This window comes from Balaenoptera ricei, chromosome 17 (genome assembly GCF_028023285.1).
Source record: "Balaenoptera ricei isolate mBalRic1 chromosome 17, mBalRic1.hap2, whole genome shotgun sequence".
Classification (NCBI taxonomy): Eukaryota; Metazoa; Chordata; class Mammalia; order Artiodactyla; family Balaenopteridae; genus Balaenoptera; species Balaenoptera ricei.
In genome coordinates, this window is record NC_082655.1 from 71,687,058 (window position 1) to 71,693,418 (window position 6,361).

Genomic DNA, 6,361 nt, shown 5'->3' on the forward strand with positions numbered 1-6,361 from the left:
GGAGGCTTCAAATAGCACCACAAATCATCTGGACATACCCCAGAAGAATTGTGTATAATGCAAAAGAGGGATTTGGGGGGAAAAATCTCCTTGACATCATCATTCACATTCTATCAGTAATATCTATTTATTTGAGCATTACTATGGGCTAAAGGCTGGTGATTTATAGATGGAAGGAACATAATTCTTGCCTTCATGGAGCTCATGAACATCTCATGTCTAATTTTTGTCCTAGAATGACAACATGGTAACCCCTCCTATTATGAAGAAATATTAGAACCTCTAGTTTGTAAGGGAATAAATAGTAACATCTCTGCACAGTAAATATGAAGCCATGCCTTTAAGAAAAGAAGACAAACATATTAAGAAACTTAGAAAAGCCAGGCCTGGAGGCTACAGTCTGAAAACTGGAATGATGGTAACATAGGGCTATGCCTCCCAGGAAACCTAGTAAAGGTTTGTCTGTAATTGATGGTGAGGTTTTGCAACACTGGGTATATACGGAAGTTACTCAAGGAGCTGGAGCGGAGCCTGCTACTGCTTTTTTGAAAAAGGAAAGAGGGTTTTAAACAAGAAGCACACAAGTATATCTTGCTTCCTGCATTCCTGAAAAATCTTAAATAACTGGACTCTGCTATAAAACCCCCAAAATATTTGTTGTCTAGAATCTCAGAGTAAATTTTACAGAGTATTGTTAGGAAAGCAAAAGCTCCCCAGACATGCGTGCCTTCATTTTTTTTTTAAACATTGATTTGGATCTTCACACTCAAAATTAAATTTGCTGAAAGTGGACTCTTCCCATATAGCAATGTAATGGGGAGAAGAATCGATTTTTTAAAACGTCAAGATTTACATCAACAGTAAAGAATATTGTGTCTCCCTTAGATACAATCACTGACGTTTCTACTCATTTGGTAGTTTTAGCCAGTTTCTTGTAGAGACTGTATTTTTCCTTCTCTCTCGATCCGCCTAATCTGTTCTATAAACTTTGGTTCACTCTCGCCTTACCGCTCACCCCATCCATTGCCACATCCCTTTACCTGTGGCATTTTACACTTGAGGCCAACTGTGAATGGTTGACGACAAAAGGACTGCTAATTGCACCAATTAAGAGGTGTGACTGTCACTCATTACCTATCAGCTTTGTTACTGAACATGCTAATTAGTAATCATACAGGTGCAGGCGTTTAAGTTCATCAAGGTTAACACTTCCACACAGCTTTGTTTTGGCTGTTTGTTTAAATATTGAAAAGTCATGGGTAAAGGGCTGGTTTCTGGTGAAGAATGAACAGATGTCATTGCTATACTTTCTCAGATCTTTAGACTGACTTACAGCAATAAAAGTGACCTGCCGAGAAGTGATTCTCTGTGGTCAGTTTATGAAAGGACAGGTGTTTTGGGTTATCTTGCCCTCATGAAGGAGCAGGGAACTTGTCTTTATGTCACAGGACTCTGGAACTCCACTGGAAGGTCAGCTGAGGGCATTATACTAGAAGCCTGTAGTTATTTAAGGATTTTCTGAAAGCCCAGAGTTTCTACATATTAGTCTCTTTCTGAAAGCTAAACTCATATCATTGAATAGTGTTATAGATACATCCTCTAGACTTCCCTTTAGAAATTTCTGATAGAACACCTGGAGGAGGGAATCTGTTTCAGAATCCCATACCCTCAATTTGACAGAAACCAAGGAATCATCCTGACCAGCTTCTAATTAGGGAAGGTAACAAAAATTCATTCTACAGAGGGGACTACTGAGGTCCAAGACATTTCACGACTTGCCCAGGGCCATTAAGCCAAGATGAACCTCGATTTGCAGAATGAGATAGATTTGGGGAAGAGCTAACCTTCCATTTTTCTCTAGCAGAATGAGTAATTCCTATGAGGAGCTGGTAATTTTTAGCTTGTTCTCAAGCCTACTGAAATATCTTTGCTCTTTCCATGCATCTGTAAGAGCAACTGTTGTTTTCAGTCATTCAGGGGGAAAGTGTGTGGTGAGGGCCTCTTCTATTTTTGTGGTAGACGCCACAACAAATAAAGAACGTCTCTCTGGAACCTAAGCTGCAAGGTTTGGAGAACTGCTGTGTGATGGTAAAACTAGTTGATCGGTTTGAGATCAGCGCCCAAACCATGTTTGAGGGAATACATTGATCCAGCCCAGGATGAGGAGTGGCCCCCTTGCTCTTACTCAGGATAGGCCTCACTCGTTACCTGACTTACAGCAAGGGGTAAAGTGGAGGTACGAATGGGCGAAAGTCCAGGACTCTGGGCTGCCCTTCTCTCTCAACACAGGGGATAAACCCGAACCTTAACCCACTTTAAACAAACAAATGCACTCCAAATTCTTAGCATGTGCCTGGTACATTGTAAGTGCACCAGAAATGGAAGTCATTATTGTTAGAAGCTTACTTGCCTCTGGGTACATTTGCATCTTATATTTATTAACCATAAAACAGCTAACATTTCCATTGGACTTAAGCCTTTTCTTTTTCATGAAGCTGGGGACTCTTTTCTTCCCTCCATCTTGCATTTAAATTTAATTTTTGGCTTCTTGTTGTTGTTTTACCAAGACATGAAATATTCAGTATAGAAAAGTATAAAAATACATGTCTTTCAACAAAAAGCTTATAATCATAGCTCTCAGGGATAATTACTATTAACACTTTGGTATATAGCTTCAAGGATTATATTCTATACATGCATAAACATTTAAAAAATTAAAATGGAAATGATTCAAGTTAGTTTGGAAAATTTATTTTCATTTATTATTATATTTAAACCATTTTCTTTAAATATACCTATTTATTTCCATCATAATTTTTGTTAACTGAATAATATTTCCTTTTGTGGATTTTCCATAATTTAACACATTCTCTATTTTTGTATATATTGGTTGCTTCTGATTTTTCATAATTAAAAAAATACTGCTGTGAGTATCCTTGTGGCTAAGCTTTTCAGATAAATTCTTAGAAGTAGAATTTTGGGGTTAATACACACGTAGTAGTATCTACTGCTGCACAGCAAATTACTGAAACTTAACAGCTTAAAACAACACACTTTTAGGATCTCAATTGCTATATGTTAAGAGTCTGGGCATAACTTAGCTGGTCCCTCTTCAAGGTGTCAGTCATCATTTGGGGCTGAGGTCTGCTCTGAGGCTATCCTGGAAAACATCCACTTCCAAACTCAAGTTGTTGGAAGAATCCATTTCCTTGCTGTTGTAGGACTGAAAGCTTCATTTTCTTGCTTGCAATAGGCTAGAGGGTACCTTCAGCTCCTAGAGATAGCCTGAAAGTTCATTGCTATGTGGCCTCCCAGCATAGGCAGCCCACAACACGGTGGCTTGCTTCTTCAAGCCAGCAAGGGAGAGAGAAAAATACTCCAGCAAGAAGTGTTACAATCTTATGTAACGTAATCATGTAATCACATATATCCTGCTTCGTTTGCAGTATTTATTCTATTGGCTAGACATAAGTCACAGGTTCCATGATACGCCGGGGAAGAGCATGACTGAAGGGCGTGAATACCAGGAAGCAGGGTCATGAGGGCCAGCCTAAGGACCTGCCCACAATTATCCGTGTTTAAAACTTTCGATGAATATAACCAAACTTCAAATATATCGCTATTAGTACAGAATTAGTGTGCACTTTTCCCTACCACATTGACCAATTGGTAGGAAGTAAATTGCCAATTTGATTGGAAAAAAGATATATTTTAATTTGAATATATTTGTTTATGAAGACAAATACATTCTTATGTTCTTTGGTTATTTGCATACTTCACTTTTGAAAATTGCTTTCCATGTTCTTTGGGTAGAGTATTAATATTTTTCATTGTTACACTTGTTGCAAGTATTTCCCCCCTATATCTGTTGGTCTTTGTATTTGGGGCATATTATTTAGGAATGGGGCTTATTTATTTTATTGTAGTCAAATCAGACATTCTTAACCTTATTGATTCTCTTTACCACCATGTAGATTGTTTTCCTACCCCAGGATTACATGAATATTCTAAAATGTGGAATCTAAACAATAATACAAGTGAATCCACACACAAAACAGAAACAAGCTCTCAGACGTAGGAAACAAACTTATGGCTACCAAAAGCGAAATGGAGGAGGGAGAGGGATAAATTAGGAGTATGGGATTAAGAAACTACTATACATGAAATAGATAAACAATAAGGATTTACTGTGTAACACAAAGATATTCAATATCTTGTAATAACCTGTAATGGAAAGTAATCTAAAAAAAAAAACATATTTTAACTGAATCACTTTGCTGTCCATCTGAAACTGACACAATATTGTAAATCAACCATACTTCAATTTAAAAAGTTATAAAGTAATTTTATGGTTATTTAAAAGTTTACATTTAATCTCTCTGATATTGATTCAGTGTAAATATAAAACAGAGATGATTTATTATTATTTATTTATTTTAACCAGAAATGGTTGGTAAATTTCAACTAGAAGAAGTGGTTAGAAACTGATTAAGACTAAAAAGCTTGAAGGATCTGAAGCCATGAACTGGGACTTGTAGAATTTGTAGCATCATGAGGGGCACATAGAACAGATGTTTATTTAGGAAGCGGGAACTTAGGTTATTCCTGTGGTAGCTGTCTGCTCTGTATACTTGTTAAGGTCCCTCTGGTGTGCCATGAGTTTACTTTTTGTCTGAGAATGTAGTAGAGGGGAACTGTAATCCATCCCAGGGTAGTCACTGTGAGGTCAATCTGACAAAGTGTGGAAGACCTTCCACGGGTCCCCTTCTTTCCCGGTGTGGCAGAAGTGGCTAACGGATCCACAAAGTGAATTCTCCTCTTCTTCCTCTTCATAATAAAACCTCTTGAGTTGGAGCAGGGCTCGTGAACTTTGTATGGTCAGGCCCCATAAGAAGGCTGCTCTCTTGCTTTCTGTACATCCACTGCCTGACCTGGCCCTGCCTCCCCTCCTAAGCTGAAGGTTTAATCAGTAACTGCCTGCTTGATTGCCAGACCCCTAGCTAATGATCTATTAGTTCTCTTCCTCAGACCAGAATGGCTCCAGTATGTTCGGTCATCAACAGGAAATATCGGCCCTCGCAAGGGTTGTTAACTCAAAGATCTTTGCGGGGTGCGTTCCTTCAAGCAGTGCCCCTGGCAACCAAGGAGCCCTTCTGACACCATGCTCCCTTATGGTTGATAGCCTCCGCCTCCCCTGTGTAGTGAAGATTGCTGCCCTGTCCTGCCTGCCCATGGGCCGTACACGGTGGGGTGTTGTTCCGGGACCTTTGCCTCTGACTTGTAAGATTCCCTGTCCAATAAATCACAGGTGTCTCTGCTGCTGACTCCGGGCTCCTTCTTCCGTCTCGCAGCTGGGCAACTGCAAGGACTGCAGGACCATGGTGCACAGCCCAACAAACGTCTACATTTCCCAACTTCTTTTGCAGCTAGTCACGGCCCTGTGACTGAGATCAGGCCAATTGGAAATGAGTGAAAGTGAAGGGTACAGTTTCTTGATCATATACTTAAAAAGGCTTTTTCCCTTTTCTCTTGCTCTGGAACTTGCATTTGCAGGAGATTCAGCTTTGACCATGAAGGCAAAGACAACACTGCAGAGTGTGGTTCTCACTGTGGGGTTTCCAAACCACCCGTATCACCATCACATGAGTACTTGTTAGAAATGCAGATGCTTGGGTCCCCCTCTGACCTACTGAATCAGAAACTCTGGGGTGGGCTCAAAAAGCCCTCCAGGTGATTCTGACGCTCTAAAGCAGGGACTATGGCAGCTGGCTTTTGTATGGTCAGTGAGCCAAGAACAGTTTTCATATTTTTAATGAGTTGCAACAATCAACAACAAGAAAAGAAAAACAAAAGCAAAGAATATATAATTGAGATTACATGTGAGATGCAAAGGCTAAAATATTTACTATACTGTCCTTTACAGAAACAGTTTACCAACCTCTGCATTAAAGTTTGAGAACTACTGCCATAGCAGTTAGTACCAATCAATGAGCGGGAAGGAGCTTAGGTCCCTGAATAACTTTGTGGAGCAGACCTGCTCTGTTGATCTGGTCTGTTCATCTCTGGACTGCTAAGCAAAGAAAAAATAAGCTTCTGTCTTATGTGAGCCTCATTATGTTAGAGCTGCTGAGCCCATGCCCTAACTAATGGGACAGGTGAGAAGAAGCTGCTATATAAATACATTGATTTCCCTTTGCATACCTCCCTGTTAGCCAGTGGTCTGTGGTTTGCTCTTAGTTTCCCACATCACATCTCTCCTGGTGGCTGTCTTCAAAGATTCAGATGTTTGATTTGTCTAATAGTCTTCCACATAATTTCAGCCCCAGAGGCTCAGAAAAGTTTACTGGAGCTTCAAGGTCAA